The sequence below is a fragment of the Canis lupus genome, chromosome 25, assembly GCF_003254725.2.
Source record: "Canis lupus dingo isolate Sandy chromosome 25, ASM325472v2, whole genome shotgun sequence".
Classification (NCBI taxonomy): domain Eukaryota; kingdom Metazoa; phylum Chordata; class Mammalia; order Carnivora; family Canidae; genus Canis; species Canis lupus.
Genome location: NC_064267.1, coordinates 20,670,330 through 20,693,194, shown reverse-complemented (window position 1 = coordinate 20,693,194; position 22,865 = coordinate 20,670,330).

The following is a 22,865-nucleotide window of genomic DNA, read 5'->3' as shown; positions in this document are numbered from 1 at the left end:
TGATGTCCCTCTAAAATTCACATGTTGAAAACCTAATATGCAGTGTGATGGTATTAGCAGGTGGACTTGGGAGATGATTAGGAATTAGTGCCCTTATAAAAGAGGCCTAAGAAAGCTTCCATACCTGATCTCCCATGTGAGATTATAGCAAGAAACAGCTATCAATGAAGAAGCGGATTCTCACCAAGCATTATATCTATCAGCACTGTGATTTTGGACTTCCCAGCCTCCAGAAGTATGAGAAAGTAATTTATGTTGCTTATGAGCCATTCACTCTGTGATATTTTATTACGGCAGCCCAAACAGACTAAGACAGAAATTGGCAACAAGAGTGGAATGCTGAAAAAACATAAAAATGTGAAAGCAGCTTTGGAACTGAGTGATGGGTAGAAGTTGGAAGAATTTTGAGGTACATGAGGGAAAAAAAAGCCTACATTGTCATGAACAGACCATTAAAAGTGATTCTGGTAAGAGCCCAGAAGGAAAGAGAACTGGGACGCCTGGGTGGCTCAGCATTTGAGTGTCTGACTTTGGCTCAGGGCATGATCCCGAGAGTCCCATGATCAAGTACCACATCGAGCTTCCTGCATGGGGCCTGCTTCTCCCTCTGCCTGTGTCTCTAGCTCTCTTCTCTCCTCTCTCTCTCTCTCTCTCTCATGAATAAATAAATAAAATCTTGAGGAAAAAGAAAGAAAGGAAGAGAACTATAGAGAAAGCCACAATCTTCTAAGAGAATACCTACATAACAAAATGTTAGTAGAAATATGGACAAGGAAAGCCATTCTGATGAGATCACAGATGGAAATGAGGAGCATACTAGATAGTGCAGCAAAGTCCATCCTTGTTTTAAGTGGCAAAGGACTTGGCTGAATTATGTTCATGTGTTTCCTGAAAAGTAGAACTTGCAAATTATAAAATTGGATATTTGGCTAAGGAAATATATAAACAAAATACAGAAGGAATGGCCTGATTCCTCTTGACTGCTTCATATTAAAATGCAAAAGAGAAATGACTTAAAGATGGAATTATGAATTAAAAGCAAAGCAGAACTTAAAGATTTGGAAAATCATCAGCCCATTTATTTTGAAAAAAATGAGGAAAAGCCTGTTCAGGAGAAAACACATAGTCTGGCCAAATTTGATAAGGAGATTAATATGGATCAGCTATCTCAACAGAAGCTAGGAGCTAGCTAGCTTCTTCAACACAATGGGGATATTAGTCAGCCATCTAAACACAAGCCATATAGGAAAACACTCTTCCCTACTGTGTGTGTGCCTTACTCTTACACTACTACCACAATCACAACCCTTCTGACACCAAGTGTATGGGGGATTTCCCTCACCAAGAAGTTCTCCAGACACTAGCTGGATGTCCTACAATTTAACTCAATTCTGAAATTATCTACCTGGAAATTGAAGACTCACAGATTAAAGACACATCCCCACAAGACTCCTCCCACCTCACTTCAGATGCCAGTCACAAGTCCCCATTGTCACCAACTGGCTATCAATCTGAGGTTCCCACAATCCCCTTTTCAGGTTCAATTAATTGGACAGAACATCTAGTGGAAACACTTATTGACCATTTACCAGTTTACTAAAGGGTATGATACAGGTGAACAGCCAGATGAAGAGATAGATGCATTGGGTGAAATATGGGAGTCCTGAGTGTAAAAGCTTCTGTCCCTGTGGTGTTGGGGTGTGTCACCCTCCCAGTATGTACTTACTTCCCAACTGGAAGCTCTCAGAAGCCCCTACTATTAGAATTTTATGGAGGCCTCTTTATATTGTGTTAAAAAAATCAAAGGCCCCAAATGGCATGACTTAGGCCAAGTCACCAAACCAGAGCTTAATACCTAACCTAACTGCAGTTTCAATCTTTCCCAGAAATGTACATCTTAACTGATTTGTCAGGAATTTTTCTGACAAGCACCAATGAGGTAATCTGTCACATGGGCCCTCTTTATACAGGCCCTCTTTATCCAATTCCCCTTCCCCAAAGAAAGAGAAGGTAATCTGCATAAGACCTCCAGCCCTTACCCCTAAGGAAAAATGACCTTGCCTGGAACAATCCTTTCTTTTCTTCTATTAACTTTCTTGCCCCACCCTTCTTCCTATAAAAACCTTCTTGTTTTGTTAAACTTCTTAGTGCTCCCCTCTACTTGCTAGAAGGGATTCTACCCTGGTTCATGAATCACTTAATAAAGCCGATTAGATCTTCACATTTATTCAGTTGAATCCCCGTTCTTTAATGGTAGGCACCATCAATTATTAACTCCATTCCCAGCTCTCCTTTCTGGAAGACGGGAGTAGGGCTAAAAGTTCCAAGCTTCTCATCATGGCTTAGTGCTTCTGGTGACCAACTCGCATACAGGAGCCCACCCAGAGTCACTTATTTAGAACAAAAGATGCTCCGGGTGTTTTTATCACTTAGTAATTTACAAGGGTTTCAAAGGCCCTGTGTAGGAATCAGGATCAAAAGCCTAATATTCATATTATCTGTTACCTCTGTTATCTGTTCTCTTTCTTTTTTTTTTTTTTTTAATGTATATTTTTTTTTATTGGAGTCCGGTTTGCCAACATATAACTTAACACCCAGTGCTCATCCCATCAAGTGCCCTGCTCAGTGCCTGTCACCCAGTATCTGTTATCTTTCTATTATCTTCTGTTATTCTGTGAATAGAAGACCAATTGTCCAAGACAATGTTAGAATGACTCCAAAGGCATAGAGATAGTCAGAGCTGCCCTCCTGTACAGGCCCAGGGTGCAAGGGGGCAGAACAATTTCAAAGGAGAGGTCACTACTACCCAGTGCTGTCTTACATCATAGGCTCTGCTTCCCCCATTCCTCTGCCACTCCAGGCTGGGCTCTCGTGGGCCCTGGTGAAGCAAAGCTGTGGGGGCATAGCTTCCTCCTCTTAGATTTCTAAAGATGCCTCCAAGAGCCTCAAGGTCCAGGCAGAGAGCCACAATGGGGGTGGGGCCACCACAGAGAATCCCAACTAGGGCAGTGCCCAGCAGAACCATGAGGGTAATACTACTTCCATTACCCTAGACCAGTAGAGTCACCACCGTGCAATTCCTATCAGGAGAGCCACTGGCATGTGATGCCAGCTCATGACAGCCACAACATAAGCTGTGTCCAGCAAACCCATGGGGGCAGGGTCATCCAGACCTTTGGGGGCCCAAACCCCACCTGGCAAAGGTGGAATCCTCACTCCAATGTGTCTGGAAGGCAGGATCTCTACCCCAAAGGGCCTAAAGGGCAGAACATTGAGTCAAAAATTATTTGCAAACCTTAAAGTGTAACAATTACCCTGCTGGAGTTCAGACTTACTCAAACCTTTTCTTTCCTGTTTCTCCCTTTTGGAATGTTAATGTTTATCCTATTCCTGGTTTATAATTGTAATTTGGAAGCATACAATATGTTTGATTTCACAGGTTCACAACTGGAGAGGAATTTGCCTCAGGATGAATCATATCTTGAGTGTCACCCCTGTCTGATTTAGAAGATATTTAGATGAGGTCAGCCTGGGTTGTTCAGCAGTTTAGCACCGCCTTCAGCCCAGGGCCTGATCTGGATACCCGGGATCAAGTCCCGCGTCCGGCTCCCTGCATGGAGCCTGCTTCTCCCTCTGCCTGTTTCTCTGCCTCTCTCAGGACCCTGGGATCATGATCTGAGCCGAAGACAGATGCTTAACCAATGGAGCCACCCAGGCATCAGAAAGCTTGATTTTTAAAGCAAGTTACAAAATAGTATGTGCAGTATATCTAGATTATGTAAAAAATATAAGAAACAGAAAAACACTGAATATATATATATTTTTCAATTTTTATTTATTTACAATAGTTACACAGAGAGAGAGGCAGAGACATAGGCAGAGGGAGAAGCAGGCTCCATGCAACGGGAGCCCAACATGAGGTTCGATCCCGGGTCTCCAGGATCGCGCCCTGGGCCAAAGGCAGGCGCTAAACCACTGCGCCACCCAGGGATCCCTGAATATATCTTAAATATTTGCTGAATTTGCTCCTAGGTGGTAGGATGTGGTAATTAGTTATCTTTTTATGTTTTTTTTTTAAGATTTTATTTGTTTGTTTGTTTGTTTGTTTGTTTGTTTGTTTGAGAGAGAGAGTAAGTGAGAGAGAAAGAACAGGGGAAGGCACTGAGGAAAAGGGAGAAGCATACTCCCCAGCTGAGCAGGGATCAGGACCTTAGGATCATGACCTAAGCCGAAGGCAGACACTTAACCAACTGAGCCACCCAGGCACCCTATCTTTTTATGTTTTCATACTATTCAAAGTTTCTAAAATTAATATATGCTGTAACTTTATATTCAGAAGAAAATTAAAGGATGAGAATAGCCTTATACAAGACAGATATCATTGGCAGAATTTGGTTGGATCCTTCTAGTAGCTGCTCTACCTTCTGTTTCTTGGCTGTTTTCCCTATTCTTCATGTTGGTCACTGCTTTTGAAAATGCTCCCTATAACACTGACTAGTAAACTTATATCCACTGAGCTTTCTCTTCCCAACAATGCCCTTTGTTTCTTTTTTTTTTTTTTTAAGATTTTATGTATTTATTCATGAGAGACATAGAGAGAGAGAGAGGCAGAGACACAGGCAGAGGGAGAAGCCGACTCCATGCAGCAAGCCTGACACAGGACTTGACCTTGGGACTCCAGGATCATGCCCTGGGCCGAACGCAGGTGCTCAAATGCTGAGCCACCCGTGTGTCCCGCCCTTTGTTATTATATCATTGGCTATGTTAGGTCTGATCGACTCTATGATATTCAAAGAATAAAATGATTATAGCAGTTCTTTTAAGGAGACTGACCTGGAGCAGTATGTCTGGAAGACTGAAGTATGATAATAACTTACATAATTTTTATACCTCTTTTATGTGAATAACAGGAATGCTGACTACATGATGTCTACAGGACCTTCAGTAGACTGTGAGCTCCTGGAGTATAGCAATTGCATCATCTTGGTTTCTCTAGTGCCTAACATAGTTCTGATACATAATTGATATTTAATAAATGTTTCAAATGAATAAATGACTAAAGGCCGGAAGGAGGGATGAGTAGCTATTTAATGATAGTGATTGCTATTCACTAATGCAGATCAGCCACTCAATTAATATTTATTGAGCAAATATTATGTGCCACTTTGCGCTAGGAACTAGATTCCAAGAAATTGTGGTAGAAAAAATTGGATTGGAGAATCAGGTGGACTTTCCATCTAGTGTAAATGTGAAGATTTGGGACCCTTTGAAGCCTTTTTTAAAAGATGTGTTTGGATCATCCACCTAGTGCTAACTAAAAACTACATAGTCCCAGGGCTATTGATCTGGATTAAGCATGGTCAGGCAGACCAGAGCCTGGTTACCGATTAGTGGGGTAGTTTGCCATAATCAAGAGGTCACAGAGAGGATAAGCATGTGGTGTCAAAGGTTAATGCTGACAGCTCATCTGCAGCTCAATCAGTGTAGCAACCACCTGGGATCAGCTCTGTCTGAAGTTTCTGCTGCCTTTCAATCTGGCAATTTAGGCAAAAATTGCCCTTTCCCATCTCTCCATTTCCTCTGGACTTAATACAGTCGCCTGGATCTCCCTAATTGGTCCCCAGTGATCATTAGTTCCCAAAAGGAGACCTTTTTATAGGATAGGCTGGGTATCTGAATGCCCTGTGGTGACTGGGCTCTCTCAAAGCTGATGTTATCCTCCAGGGATAGGCAATGGCCTTAGTCACAAGGATTCATCTCATTCTTTTTTTTTTTTTTAAGATTTTATTTTATTTATTAATGAGAGACACACACACAGAGAGAGGCAGAGACACAGGCAGAGGGAGAAGCAGACTGCATGCAGGGAGCCTGATGTGGGACTCCATCCCGGGACTCCAGGATCACGCCCTGAGCCAAAGTCAGACGTTTAACCGCTGAGCCAACCAGGCATCCCAATTCATCTCATTCTTGATTGCCAGGATAAATGGTTCCCACCACTCAAACCGTTATGAACTGACTTGTCTGAGGATGTCATTCTTACATATGGGCCACTTTATGTGGCTATTATGCCTTGAATACTGCTTCAATGCCGACTATGGTTGGATCCCAAGACCTGGAATCCTAAGTGGCATCCTGTCTTGTCTTTAATTTGCAGCAACTGTCATAACAAATGCAGCAAGAAGTGTATATTTAAGAAGCTAGATATGGTATCTGTGGTCTTGAAAGCATGCAAAAAAACTGGAAATAAATAATCCTGTTAAAAAATTTCTTTGATCAGGAGCTTAAAGTTAGCTAAATAATAGCATCAGTCACTCTTTTAAAGAATATCTGGGAATTCATGATTCCATCTTCTGTCTTTTATTAATGCATGTTTCACTAACAGCCTACAACCTAAATAGTAAATCCAACAACTGTTGGCTCTCAAAGAGTTCTATATTTCATCCCTACTATTGCTGTAGTGTGTGTGTATATGTGTGTGTGTTCTCAATCTGTATTGTACTTAGAATCCTTTTCCTCCTTTGCATTTTATTTGGCTTTAGAACCTTGAACTACGCCATTTTAACATTTCGTTTATTTTACTTAACACTCTATAGTTCTGGTAGCCCATATCTAAATTCTCATTCTTTAGATTTCTACAGAGCCACATCCATGTACCTTCTTTTACACATATTTACAGTTAAAAACGTATACCTTAAAATATATTATAATTACTTGAGGGAAAATCAAAGGTACTGTCAATCACCAATCAGTTCTGTTTTATATCCAGAGTATTTTTCCATAGAAGTCCACCATTACTAACACCAACAAAAACATCTATTATATTTATTTATTTTTAATTTTATTTATTTATTCATGAGAGACACACAGAGAGAGAAGCAGAGACATAGGCAGAGGGAGAAGCAGGCTCCCTGCGGGGAGCCCGATGCGGGACTCCATCCCAGGACCCTGGGATCATGCTTTGAGCTGAAGGCAGGTGCTCAACAACTGAGCTAACCAGGCATCTCAAAAACATCTATTTTAAAGTCTGTTGGTGATAATTACATTATCCCCAACTTGGCAAAAAACAAAAAAAAAGAAAGAAAGAAAAAGAATTCAAATAAATATAATTTTCTTCCCTAGCAAGCTCAGCAATCTTATACAAATGTATGGACATATTGTAGCTTAATTTGGGGAAATTGCTTTGTCTCACTAATACACTTTTATTTTAAAAAATGAAATAAGAGACAGATCACTGTAGAAGCAGCAGGCTTGACCAATGGAAACTTAAGTAAGGCAAAAGGGCCCACAGTGGCCACTGAGCTGGATGCAAATAGGCTCATTAAGTGACCATTTGGAAATAGCCATAGGCTCTAACTAACCAACGGGCTACTTACATCCAGGCACAGTTCCTAAAATTACCCAAAAAACGGAAAAAAAGTCCATAGGTTCCAATACTTCCTCACTCCACTCTATAACTATAGCCTCTCACCACCACCTCATGGCAGTCTCTCCTTGGCTGTCCTGCCCAGCATTCCCTTGTGGTATATCCAAAAACTTTTATCTCTTTTGTTCTGTCTTGGGTGAATTCTTTCACTACCCATGCTCCCTGACTCCCATTCAATTGGAATGCACCACAAACTCTCCAAATTGGTAGGCGGCAGGTTTCTTTTTTCTTTTTCTTTTTTTTTTTTTAAGATTTTATTTACTTATTCATGAGAGACACAGAGAGAGAGAGAGAGAGAGGGTCATAGACATAGGCAGAGGGAGAAGCAGACTCCCTGCAGGCAGCCCAATGTGGGACTCGATTCCAGGACCCTGGGATCACCACCTGAGTCCAAGGCATATATTCAACCACTGAGCCACCCAGGTGCCCCAGTGGGGCAGGTTTAGTAAGGAAACTTACACATGAGGCTTGGCTTGGGTTTAGTAATCAAGGAAACTTACACATGAGGCTCTACTTGGCTTGTCTACTGCAAGACAAGTAGATCCCTGCAGCTGCCTGCCAGAATCTTGAAGTTTATACAGAAAACTTAAATGGGCTTAATCACGTGTATATCAATATGATCTCAACTCCACATCACTATCTTAAGGCTATGTCCTTGTTGCAGCTTCTAGTGTGGGAAAGTAAGCATAATGCACATGCCAGGAACAGAGGAGGAACGAGGAGCCTCTGATTGCCCACGTCCAGCTCAAAAATCAGAGTTTATATCCTTTCAATGACATCCTCCAACACTCTAGGAGATAAGAAAGTAAGTTATTTTCTCTAAAGCAGTGACAAGGAAATCTGCCAACCAGTTTAAAGAAAGCAGCTGAAAATAATTAATTATTGCATCTCCTCATTTCCTCTTTTACTAACCATTTGGAAAACAAGGGACCTAAAGCACTGTCTATCCTCTTGATTAAGGGCATGTTCATAGAATACGGCCAAAAAACATATCCTTTAGATATTAATTTTCTATGTTTTTTCAAATAGGATTTTAAAATGCAAGTGCTTCTCTGAACTATAGACCTTATTCAGTGCAATTACATAGCTCTGTAAATCCAACTAATTGCTGGGGAGACAATATTACATAGTGCTGACAGTATTCTGGACTGCCAAACTATTTGAGTTTGAATGTCACCTCCCATGCTTGCTGTGTGATGCTGAACAACCTATTTGACTCCTCTGAGTCTTAGCTGCCTTATCAGTAAAATGGGGATAAAAATAATACTTTCCCCAAGGATTGGTAGAAAGATTAAATAAGTCAATATATATAAAGCACAAAGAATAGTAGGATTGCATGGCAAATACTATATTATTATATAAAATACTGATATGCTAAGTTCTAGCATAAGTCTAGCATAAGTCGAAAATTGCTACATCTGTGCCTATATAAATAAAACAATGATAAATGAAAACATTTATCATAATTGCTTTGTTTCAAGATGGTGGACACTGATACTCTGAAAAAGTACACCAAATTTGGTAAAACCTATCTGTTCCATAACATTATTGTGGAATAAATATGCAAACTGAATGAAAGACATTAAACATCAAATGTGGAATTAAAATAGAAATTTCATTTACATTCTATCAAACAAAAATGGTCACAAAATTATCTGAACTATTATTCATAGCAAAGTTTTAATTGTGAACTTGAAAGTATGCATAGTAAGTGGAATTGTATGGGTTTCAGTTGCCAATCTGGTACAAATTCACTAAAAATAGCAATAATAAACCCTCCAGTTAACAGAGCATATTGAAAATATCCACTTTCCTCCTCTTTTTATGAAGCCTCATTAAAACAAAATCAGAGGAAGTTAAAAGAGAGAGAAAGAGTAGGGAACATAGATCCATAAAAGAACTGGAAAGGAGACAACAGAGAAATGCCCATAGAAATTTAGAAACTGACTGACACGTGTTAAGTTGTGTCCTCCCAAAATGTACATGAAGGTGACCTTATTTAGAAATAGGGTCTGTGCAGATATGATCAAGATAAAATGAGGTCATAATGGATCAGAGTGGACCCTAACGTAATAACAGGTGTCCTAATAAAAAGAAGGAAATCGGGACACAGTGAGAACACCATGTGGCACAGACTGGAATTATGCATGTACAAGCCAAGGAATGCCAAAGTACTGCCAGCAACCACTAGAAGCGAAGACAGAGCCATGTAGCCCTCTGAGCCCCCAGAAGGAACCAACCTTCTGATACCTTGATTTCAGATTTCTAGCATCCAAAACTGTGACAAAATACATTTCCATTGTTTTAAGCCACCCAGTTTGAGGTAATTTATTATGACAGCCCTAGGAAATTAATACAATGCTAAACAGATGGACTGGTGAAGACTCACACACCCCAGAGGAAACTGAAACCCAAGTGTTTTCAGAGGCAAGGCCTGGAAGCAACCTAATTGACATTGCAAAACCTCACAAAGCCTCAGGAATTGAAAGCACTAAATATCCCAGACGGTGTGAGCTGAAAAGAGAAGGTTAAAAGTCCTGGAGGCAGTTAAATACCTAGATTCCCCACCGCTCCAGACAAGGTCAGGGGAACATTCTTTAATAGCTCATTCTCAACCTGGAACCTGCAGGATCACTTCTTTTTTTGGAGATATCAAACCTGAAGGACTATGAATTTAGTGATACCAGCCACAGCTGAAGGCAAAGATACCATAATGGAATAGTGGTTTGGTGAAGGTGTATATACTGAAATTATTAAGATTTCTAGCTTCCTCATGGAGCTCCAAGAAAACTGGGAGATTCCCAAAGCAAGTAATTAAAAGGTTACTTCCTGGAAGAAAACAAATAGCTGGGCCCTAGCTCCATCATCTTAAAATTTGCTCAACAGTTGATAAGCCCTGCTCATGTCCTGAAAGCACCTTTTTAGAGCATGGCTTTTATATATGAACTGATAGCAAGGATTGCCATACAGTGGTGGAACGCCACTAGTATAAAGGACAGAGGCCAAATCTAAACAAATAACCAAAAAAGATTGAAAAGAATCAACATCAATGCAAAGGTATATAGAAAACATTTTTAAAACCTTGTAATTTATGTCTTCAGACATTAGAGACACTAAATCCATTAAAAAAAAGAACATGATGCTATAAAAAGAACAGAAAATAACAAGAACACTTAGAACTTAAAACACAAGGAGACCTCATTTTATTGCCCTTTATTTTATTGCACTTTGCAGATATTGCAGTTTTTGTGTTTTTTTTTTTTTTTAACAAATTGAAAGTCTGTGGCAACCCTGCATCAAGCAAGCCCATCAGTGCCATTTTCCAACAGCATTCACCCACTCCATGTCTCTGTGTCACATTTTGGTGATTCTCACAACAGTTCAAATATTGTCATTATATTTGTTATGGTGATCCGTGATGTTACTACTATAATTGTTTTGAGGTGCCACAAACCAAACCCATATAAGATAGCAAACTTAATCAATCAATAAATGTTGTGTGTGTTGTGATTGCCCCACTGACCAGTTGTTCCTCATCTCTCCTCCTGTCCTCAAGCCTATTTCTTGAGACACAATATTGAAGTTAAGCCAATTAATAACCCTACAATGGCCTCTAAATGTTCGAGTAAAAGGAGTAGTGTATCTGTTAAAGTAGGCAGTCAGTTAGGCTTTACTAGGATGCCTGGATGCCAGTGAAGGGGAAGTAAAGGCCCATTAACAGAAAAGTTAGCAACCTGTCCTGGCAGCATTCCACAAAGCCGCAGGAGCCAGATCAAACCAGACAGGAAAGAAAGAAGGCCAGGGACTCTGACCAAGAAAGAGAGAAAAGAGAAAATACCCTGTTCTTCAAAAAGTCCCCTCCCCAAATAATAAATATTCTACCCCTTAGTTAACAACTACCAATGAAGGATAGAGACCAAACTGGGGGAGAGGGAGGGACAGCTCTCCCTTGAGTTTGCCTACTCTCTTGATAGTGTACTCTATTTTATAAGCTCTTCACACACACCACACAACCAGTGTGTCTGGTTCATCCTTGAAGTCTTTTTTTGCAATGAGACTGAGATCCTTCTGCAATGTCTGAGGGACAGGCTGGGTGGAAGCCTCAGGGCCCAGAGGTCTCCTCAGTTCACCCAGCAACACCTTTTTGGTGACCATGAAAGGACAAGGTAACACTATGTTGAACACTCTTTATCGGTGAGTTTGCAACTCTTACTTCCCTTGTGCTGGAAAGTTGCTTAAGAACCATACCTCCTAAAAAAAAAAAAAAAAAGCTCCAAAGAAGAAAGGAACACTTGTTCTTTCCTATAGAAGTGTTCTTAGATGACTAAATTCCTAGGGAAAGTGTCTGAGGTCATTCCTTGGGATGTGTAGCAGTCTTATAGGAAGTCCCTCTCACTAAAATTAATTTCTGGCTCATGTGGGGATGCACACATAACAACTGATCATCCAGTGCTCCGAGCCTCCATGGCTGTTTTAGATTGCTGCTGGGAGAAACTGAAATATGTAAAACAGTCATTCATGGCCGCATGCTCACAAACAGTACACCAAGATCCATTACATCAGTCCCTAGGTGACTGATATTCCCAAGCTGTGTCTATCTCTGCAAAATCTATTTCTTAGGCACAGGACACGGACGTGATGTCCTCCCCCACCCCAGCCCCAGCCTAGCTTCGGCCACTTCCTCTCATTCCCATTTCAGGCACTCTGCTTTGTTGGGGATGGGGCGCTAGGACCTGTGAGATGTCTTGCTGTCTATTGCAAAGGTCCTGCAAGATTGCCAACAAGACTATTGTATGTGTGCAGGATACCATAAAACAGACTATAACCTTTTTACTCCCTGGCAAAGGACACCAGCTATTGAGATTTTTCCCTGTGGGTCTGCCTTATTCACCACTTAATTAAATATGACTGAACCCAAACAATTCAAGGATACAAAGAGAATTGGAAAAAAGAGGTTAGTTTCACCAGAACTGACAGCAAATGGGAGAGATCAACAGATACCTATGGGTCAGACAAGAAATGTTTAAACAATCAAAGAGGCCTCTGGCCCTGGTGGCCTTGGCTTGTCACCAACTGTTGAGAGACCTATCAGAACAAAGACAATGGGATATTCAGAGATCTTGGAGTCACAACGATCGATGCCCATTCCTGAGGGATCTATGCCAGGACATCAGAGCTAATTATCAGGCATCATCTATAATTGAGGTCTTCATGAAGGCTTCCACTTTTAAGACTGTAGACACCAGGATGAAGACATGGTGCTCTAGGACACCAGGGGCTAGCAGGGTCATCATATGCTGGCCACGCATGACAGGGTGACAAATGGACAGCAGGTTGGGGATGCCCAAGGTCCACTCACCATCAGAACTCTACAGGAGAACTCCCACCTGTGATTCTATCAGGTTCCCTAGAAGGAGAGAGCTAACTCTCTGCAGGAAAATAGGACTCCAGATTTCTAATAATGGAAACTCTTATTTGGTTGCTCCTTTTTTCAGTATAGACGTCAACTCTCTCCTTCAAGACAATAAGTTCTACCTCCATATCCCCAAAGACTCCCTTATGGGATGCATTTTGAGATACTGGGATCAACTCTCATTAAAAGTTTAAAAAGGAAAAGGTTTACCTTCTTTTATAGCATTGTTTGGCCTCAATAGAAGCTAGAGGATGGGCAAGTCAGGCCAGAAAATAGTAGTCTTAACTTTCACTAGAAAAATGGGCAGAGGTCCTTTACATTCAGGCCTTTATAGCCCTTAGAGATAACCCTAACAAATATAAAACACGCACAGTGGGGAAGGGCCATTTAGACTTTGGTCCTTCAGGGAACAACCCAAGACCTAGAGCAACACCCTAAAGCTGTGGGCTGGCTCCAGCCAAAGGAACTCTTTCCCCCTACCCCACCCCAGCCAATCCAGCGTCCTTTACCAGAGTCAGACCAAGAGAAAGAGCTCCTCTGCCCCCTACAGGAAGTGGAGGGTTGCCTCAGGGGACCACAAGAATACCCATCTCCTTTTCAATGTCAGATCTCAGGTAGTACCATGAGCACTTAGGCAGTTTTCTGAGGATCCCAGCAAATTTACTGAGGACTTCAGGAGCCTGACTCAGTCTTTTGATCTAATCTGGAAGGACCTTATGGTCCATCTCTTGTTGCTGCAACAAGGAGCTGAAGGAGAGATTCTGCATCTGGGCAGAAATGCAAACCCATGCAGAAGCCCTTGGTTGCTGCCCAGCCTAAAAGGTACCTAGTAGGAATGACAGCACCACCTCGGATAGACCCTAGATGGGATTATGAGCATGGGTAGCAGGGACTAGCCCTAGGACCACATGGTACTATGCCCTTTGGAGAGCATGAAGAGATGTATCACAAGCCAGTGAATTATGACAATATTAGGGAAATCACCTAAGAGCTAGGTGAAAATCCTTCTCTTTTCCAGTCTCACTTGGTGGAAGGGCTGTGAAAATTCACTAATGTAGACCCAGACACTCCAGAAGGGCAGTTAATCCTGGGGACCCACTTCGTAAGCCAATCAGGCTCAGGTATCCACAGAAAGCTCCAAAAGATGACTTTAGGGCCCCAAACCTCCTTTAACCAGCTTACAGATATGGCCTTCTCTGTCTTCAACAAATGAGATCAGGCCAAGAAGAAAAGGAAGAAACAACAGGACAAAGGCAGGCAGGCTTTTAGCTGCTGCTATTAAGGCACCTGATCCACCTCAGGGACACCCAAACAAACCCCCCAAAAGACCACAAGATAAATAAACTTGGTTCTGCTGTGGAAGCCTGGACCAGTAGAAACAAGAATGCTCCCAAAATTATCCACCATGGAAGGCGCTCTGCTCCCTATGTGGGTACAAAGGGCACTAAAAGAGGCACTGCCCTTGGGTCCGCAGGGAGCTGAGATCTGATCCCTCACCAGTATGGCCCTGAGTAACTATTGGAGCCCAAAGTTCCTAGAGGCCCCCACAAAGACCATCAACATTTTGGAGGGGAACCATGGTGACTCCTCCTGTGGCAGGTAAGCCTGTCAGATTTCTGATGGACTTGGGAGGTACATATTCAGTCCTTATTTCCTATTTCAAAGCATGCACTAGTGTTGAAGTAGAGGGAAAACCAAAATCAAAATATTTCACTGAACCCCTATCTTGCTTATGAGGAAATTATCTCATAATTCATAAATTCCTGGTCATGCCAGAATGCCCAAGCCTTCTATTGGGAAGGAATTTTTCTTTTTTTTTTTTTTTTTCAAGTTTTTATTTAAATTCTAGCTAATTAATATGCAGCAGAATATCAGTTTCAGGTGTAGAATTGAGTGATTTAATACTTCAATACCCAGTGCTCATCACGTTTGCCCTCCTTAATCCCCATCACCTATTCAATCCAACCCTCCCCCCCTCCCCCCCCCCCCCCCCCCGCCCCGCCCCACTCCCCTCACACCTATCTACCCTCTGGTAACCATCAGTTTGTTTTCTATGTTAAGAGTCTATCTCTTGGTTTGCCTCTTTTCTTCCCCCTACCCCATCCATTTGTTTTGTTTCTTAAATTCCACAAGTGAAACCTTATGATATTTGTCTTTCTCTGACTTATTTCACTTAGCATAATACACTCTAGCTCTATTCACATCATTGCAAATGGCAAGATCTCTTTCCTTTTTATAATATTCCATTGTATATAAATACCACCTCTTCTTTATCCATTCATCACCAGTCAATGGACATTTGGGCTCTTTCCATAATTTGGTTACTGTATTGTTGATAATGCTGCTATAAACATTGGGGTGCATTTATCCAGGAAGCAATTTCATATCTACCTTCGAGCTACTTTCAACTTCCCAGAAACAAGGGGCCTCTTCCATGCTAACTTGCACCCTCCCTTGCCCCGACTCAAGGAAGACCCTCCTGATAATATTTCCCCACAAATCTGGGACCAAGTTAATCCTAAAATGTGGGACAAAGGAATGCCAAGACAACAATATTTATAATACAGTACAAAGAAGTTATAACGCATGTAGGCCCACAGAAACAAAAAAGCAGCTTAGAATGTTTCTAGGATTGTCAGGCTTTTGCCAAATCTGGATTCCAGGGTTTGGACTGATAGCTAAGCCCCTATAGGAGGTTTTAAAGGGGCCAGACACTGACCTACTTAAAAGAACAAAAAAAACACAAGAGGCTTTTCAAAAAATAAGAGCCTGGGGGTGGGTGGGGGCAGGGGAAGGAGAATCCCGGGAGCCTTTTTACAACAGCCCCATGCTGAGAATTCCTAACCTTAAAAAGCCCTTCCTATTGTCTGTGGCTGAAAGGCAAGGGGTGGCCCTGGGGGTACTTCCTCAAAATTTAGAACCAGCCCCACAGCCAGTGGCCTATTTTTCTAAACAACTGGACACAGTGGTAGCCAGATGGCTAGAAAGCCTGAGGGCAGTTGCTGCCACTGCACTTCTGGTGAAGGAAGCCACTAAGTTAACCCTAGGTCGTCCCTGGAAGAACAAACTCCACACCAGGTACAGGGAGTCCTAGAGATAAAAGTGATGAGGAAACAGAGGGCTAGCTGAGGACAAAGCACAAGTCCAGGGCAGCACACTAACAAGTCCTTGGAACAGATGGAGGGACATTCCTCTATGGACTCAACTGCCTCCATGTTAATATTTTGCTAAGGGTAAAAGGCAACCCCCAGGAATCTGTAAGTCTACCCCAACATATTGAAAACTCCTTTAGAAATTTCCTTTATCTTTAAACCCCCAACATACATGTTGGTAATCATCCCCCAAGTACATGGCCCACCCATATACATCTGAAGGGTCTCATGACTAAGGTTTTATTAGACGGTAATAAGTGACCTTTTCCCAACAATAGCTAGCCCCCTCAAGGTCCTGGAAACCTTGCTTCCAAAATTCCTTAGAGAGTACGCTACCCCCAAACCCCTCCCAACTCCCAGGTATATAATCAGCCACTTCTTCCAAGCCTGGGGCAGCAGCACTGCCCGCCCAAGGGCCCCATCCCCGTGCTTTAATAAAACCACCATTTTGCACCAAAGACCTCTCAAGAATTCTTTCTTGGCCATTGGCTCTGGACCTCACTTATATTCCAAAATTTCATCAAAACGACACGTTGGCTAACAGGAGGGCCCCTTACTAAATATCAGGCTCTTCTCCAGATGTGATCCTTGAACTATGTCAAATTCTTAACCTGGCTACTCTGCCATCTGAAGATGAAAACCTTCTCACTCCTGTGTGAAAACCACAGAACAGGTCTATTTCAGTAAGCCAGATTTAAAAGACCAACCTTTGAATAACCCAAACAATATATGGTTTACCAATGGCACCAGTTTTATAAAAGGAAGGATTAAAGGGGTCAGACATGCCATGGTAGACCTTCACTAGGTCATAGAAGAAGGAGGTCTGTTCCCAATACAATGGCGCAAAAGGCTGAGCTTACTGCCTTGACAAGAGCCTTAAAACTAGGAAAGGACAAAAGAGCTAACATCTACATTGACTCTAAGTATACCTTTTTATTCTCCATGCTCATACTACCATTTGTAAAGAAAAGGGGCTTTTAAAAACTGCCAGATAGTTCCCAATACAACATCACCACGAGATACTTGATCTCTTACAAGCAGCACAGGAGCCTACAGAAGTGGCTGCCATAATCCAATGCAAAGGCCATCAAAAGGGAAAGACTGATATTATTGCAGGAAACAATTGAGCAGACAATGTGGTTAAAAATGCAGCCCTGGAAGCTCTCCCAATACAGGCAGCCTTATGCCCTCATGATCCAATCTTCCAACAACAGCCCCAATATACAAAAAGAAAAATAAACTGGGCTCAGCAGAAAGGCTACCAACTAGATTCTGAGGGATGGTGGACACAAGACCAAAAGGTGACGCTTCCCCAAGCATCCCAGTGAAAAATAATCAAGCGAATACACAACTCCTCTCATTTTAGAAGGGACATATTAACCTCCTTAGCTCTTAGAGTCTTTTTCAGGAATTGGCCTGTTACGGGTTATGAAGGAAGTCACCAAGGCCTGTGATCTATGTTACAAAAACACCTCTGAGGGAAGGCTTAAACTACCTCCACTCCTCTAGCCCATCCCAAGGTGAGGCACATACCCTGTAGAGGACTGACAGACTTCACACAAATGCCTCCACCTTAGGGATATAAAATGCCTCCTGTTCTCTGTGGACCCTTCACTGGATAGAGGCTTATCCTGCTAGAACAGAAAAAGCCCAAGAGGTAGTAAAAGCCCTACTAAAGGAAATTATCGTGAGATTTGGGCTTCCAAAGCTGAGTAATAATGGTTCATACTTTATTGTCAAGCTTACTCAACATCTGTTTTCTGCCTTGAGAATTCATTACCACTCCACAGCTGCCTGGAGACTCCAATCCTCAGGAAAGGTTGGGCTAATCAAAACACTTAAAAAAAAATCTTGGCCAAACTTTGCCAGGAAATCTCAGAATCCTGTACAAAACTCATACCTGCAGCCCTCTTGAGAATGAGAGTGGCCCCAAAAAGAGATGTCCAACTCAGCCCTTTTGAAATGCTATATGGGAGAGCTTTCTTAATAGTAGATCTGCTGTTTGATTCAAAAACCTGCGCACTTACAAAACATTTAATCTAGGACAGGTACAGCAAGCTCTCATAGACTACAGCAACAAAATTTTGCCTGTGCCTAAGAAAGAGCATGTCCCTGCCCAGATTGGGCCAGGGGACATAGTTTTATTAAAAACCTGGAAGGAGGGCTCACTTTCAAATCAATTAGAACCAAATGAAAGGGACTCTATCAGGTTCTTCTAGAACCCCAATAGCAGTTAAGCTCCAAGGCAAAACTAGCTGGGTTAATTTGTCTAGAATAAAACCAGTGGCTCCAGACATACCACAACCAAAGACTAAAGATATTTCATCTTATTCCTGTAAACCTGTGGATGATCTGTTATATCTTCAGAAAGATAAGTAGTTGACATCTTACTATGAATATTTATTTTGTACTGTTAGCTATTGTTTGGATCTTTCTTATACTATTTCTCTCCTTGCAAACCTTTGCCTACTTGGGTCTTTAGATTGATTTTCTTATTAATTCTCAGACATGGTCCTAAAAATTAAATTTTAACTTGTTCTTCATCACTGCTTTAACTTGTGCAGGTCCAAGGGGTAGAATGAAAACTATCTCATAAATCTTTCCAATGTAGGCAGCCCGGGTGGCTCAGCGGTTTAGTGCCGCCTTTAGCCCAGGGTGTGATCCTGGAGACCCGGGATGGAGCCCACATCGGGCTGCCTGCATGGAGCCTGCTCCCCCCTCTGCCTCTTTCTCTCTGTGTGTCTCTCATGAATAAATAAATAAAATTTTAAATAAATAAATAAATCTTTCCAATGTAATCTCCCAGGGGAATAACCTATCCAGCTGTTGGATCTGTCATTTACATCCTCAAAAAGACCCTTCTTACCCCATGATTTATCCCACTCATTCACTCAATATAACTCTCCTCCAAAAAAACTATTCTAGACTTAATTCCCCTCCCCTAGATGCTTGGTGACCCAAATTAGACATGTGTGGACTTGTCTACTCCCATCACCTGAGACATCTCAGAAATTAGTTCCCAATTTTACTTAAGTTCTGAGTCCATGTTGCCAAGTAATACCAAAAACAAACCCAAAAGATGGGTCAGCTGCCAAATGGCACCTCCTTACAGTGTAACTCAAAATTCTTGGACCATCAAACAATTTTCCAATGTCTCAGTTCCATGCATTAAGTACAAAATGTGGTATGCTTGCCTAGAAAATAAAAATCATGCAGATTGTGATGTGACCCATTGGGCTTCTGCCAGACCCAACTATCCACAAAATCCCCCAATATTATACCTATACTTTGGATCATGGCCCAGGTGGATACCACTCCACGTCAATGATCACTCTAATTTTACCCTCCTCAACTATGTTCATAAGTTCTTCAGAATAAAAGGAGCATCTCTATACCCCAATTGCACACACAATAACTCCCTCCAGGTGGGCCCAGCAACTCCAGAAACTGGAAACAGTGAGTAATCCCATAACTTTATGTGTCTTTCCCAATCATCTCCTCATAACCTACAGGAACCAATATTTTTTTTTTTAAGATTTTATTTTTTTATTTGAGAGACAAAGAGAACAAAGAGGGAGAAACAGGCTCCCCACCAAGCGTGGAGCCTGACTCCAGGACCCCGAGATCATAACAGAGCCAAAGTCACATGCTTAACCTACTGAGCCACCAAGTGCCCCCTATAGGAACTAACCTTTACCTAACCCATATTGGCTCCAGGATTTCTTTGCATTGATAACCTCTAACATTAGCACAGTTATACCCTGGTATGTGGTTCCCCTGGGAGTCTGCATATATAATTCTACCCAACCCCACACTAGAGGCTGAAGGGCAATAGTCCTTGTATTCAGTGCTGGCATAGTAGGTACCCTTAGTGCTAGCCCCTTGGGGGAGATTTGCACATCATGAAACCCCATGAAATCTGACACCAGTGTTAGATAAGCTAGCTTTTACCACCACATCCACTTTCTCAGATCTCTCCAAGCCACACCAACCTTTGGTCAATGTGGTTAGGGACAACACACTGGCTTTGGATTATTTATTGGCTGAACAAGGTAGAGTATGCGCAGTCATTAAGAGAACATGTGGCACTTAGATCAACATCCCTGGACAGTAGAAGAAAACATCCAAAAATTATCTGATCAAGCCAAATGGCTCCATCAAATGACCAAAGGGGCTGATACCACTAATGATATTTGGAATGCTGTACATGACATGGTGCTTCCATCTGTAACCTGGTTCTTGACCCTTTTATGTCAACTACTGGCTATATTGTTACTTATACTTTTTGGACCTTGTTTAACTTTCTTGTCATATTTGTCTTTTCCAGGCTCCAACAACTTCATTTCCAGACAACAATGTGCCAGGGATTCCAAACCTATCTCCCATGAAGATGAAACCCACCAATACTTCCTGGAACAACAACCTACAGCTTCCTTCTACTCCCACCTGTCCATTCTGGTTTTCTAAAACTTAGATAGCAAGGACTTCTGGAGCCCTAAGGCAGGGTCAATGTCCCACACCAGCATGAAGTAGTTACAGAAGGACTGTCATCCATTTTCCCTTAAAAGATTTTAAGGGTGAAAAAAAAAAAAGCTTTAAGGGCCCAGAGTTCTTGAGAAGGGAATGTTAGAGTAGGCAGTCAGTTAGGCTTTACCAGGATGCCTGGATGCCAGCGAAGGGGAAGTCAAGGTCCATTAACAGAAAAGTTAGCAACCTGTCCTGGCAGCATTCCACAAACAAAGCCACAGGAGCCAGATCAAACCAGACAGGCCTAAGAAAGCCAGAGACCCTGACCAAGGAAGGGAGAAAAGATATGAAACTCTGCTCCCCCCAAAAATCCCCTCCCCAAATAATAAATATTCCACTCCTTAATTAACAACTATCAATGAAGGATGGGCACCAAACCCCAGGGGTGGGGTGAGCAGACTTGAGCTTGCCTGACCTCACATCTTGGAAGTGTACTCTTTCTTTTTTATAAGCTCTTCATAGGCATCACTCAACCAGTGTGCCTGGTCTAACCTTGAATTCTTTTCTTACAATGGGACCAGGAGCCTCCAGCAATATCCTGGGCACGGGCTGGGCAGAGGCTTCAGGGCCAAGAGGTCTCCTCAGTTCACCTAGCAGCATACTGAGGTGGCAAACTTCATTGCTGTCTTATTTTAAGAAATTGCTACAGCCACCCCAACCTTCAGTAACCACCACCCTGATCAGTCAGCAGCCATCAACATCAAGGCAAGATCCTCTACGAGCAAAAAGATTCCACTCAAAGTTCAGATGATAATTAGCATTTTTTAGTAATAAAGTATCTTTACATTAAGGGATGCACATTTTTTGACATAATATTATTGCATATTTAATAAACTAGTATAGTGTAAACATAACCTTATATGTATTGGAAAATCGAAAAACTCATTTGACCGACTTTTTTGTGATACTTGCTTTATTGCCATGGTCTGGAACCAAACCCAAAGTATCTTCAAAGCAAGCCTATATAATAAATAATAATAATAATTTGATATAATATTTGTTTAATTAAATTGAGAAAATCATCCAGAAAAGCAGAACAAGAAGACAAAAGAGATAGAAAATAGGACAAGTAAGATGAAATATCATTCAAGATATTATTATGTTCAGATATCTGAATAACAAAATTCTAAAAAAGAAGAGGATACAGTGAGGGAGGGAAAAGATAGAGAAAATTAGCAACTAAATAATACCAGAAAAAAACTCCAGAACTGAAAAACATAAAATAGAAGAAAATTATTAAATAAATAATTCCAGAAAAATTTCCAGAACTGAGAGACATGTATTTCAAGGTCAAAAACAGCTAACCAAATACAACCAGCTCAATAAAGATGAGAAAAGACCTGTAACCAAGATACATGATTGTGTCTGAGAACACTGGGAACAAAGAAAAACCTAAACCTCTTTGAGGGGCACCTGGGTGGCTCTGTGGTTGAGTCGGCCTCAGGGGTGATCCCCTGGCATCCAGTCCCACACCCGGCTCTCTGGCCGGGAGCCTGCTTCTCCCTCTGCCTGTGCCTCTGGCTCTCTCTGTGTCTCTCATGAATAAATAAAATATTTTAAAAAATAAAATAAAATAACTTCTTGAGACAAAACAGAACAGAAACAGGTAACACATAAATTAGTGACCTGAGAATGAGGTAGGTAAATGTCTCCCTACTCCTTGACATTAGCCCAATGGGGCTGATTCCGCCCTGACCTCCAAAACCATAAGATAATATATCTGTATGGTTTAAAAGACAAAAGGAAGGAAGGGAGGGAGGAAAGGAGGAAGGAAGGGAAGAAGTCACCAATGAAGAGCAGGAATTATGCAGTAAAATTTCTCAGTGGCAACCCAGGAAGCTAAGACTTAGAGAAGCAAGCCCTCTAACACTCTAAATATTATTTTCAACGGAGAATTCTATACTTAAAGAGAGTTACAGACATGAAAGGTCCAATGAAGAAGGGAAAAAAATAAAGGCACCTGCCTGCAACATTCCTCAAGAAACTCTTGGAGCGTATGTCCCACAAAAATGATGGTCAAGAAAAGGGGGACGCCTGGGTCCCGGAACTAGTTCCCTATCGGGCTCCCCTCAGGGAACCTGCTTCTCCCTCTGCCTGTGGCTCTGCCTCTCTGTGTCCCTCATGAATAAATAAATAAAATCTATTTTTAAAAATCAAGGAAAGGGAAGAAGATACAGATCCAGGAAATAGAGGATGTTGCGAGGGATGACCCCGAGCACCTTCCAGAGGGGTCAGGAGGGGGCCGACCCCCGACCTCCGACCCCCGACCTCCGGGACCCTGCGGGGCCGCTGCTGGAACCCTGCTGGGCATAGGCATCTAGGGGGGTCCCGCCAAGACGCGGGTTCTGAT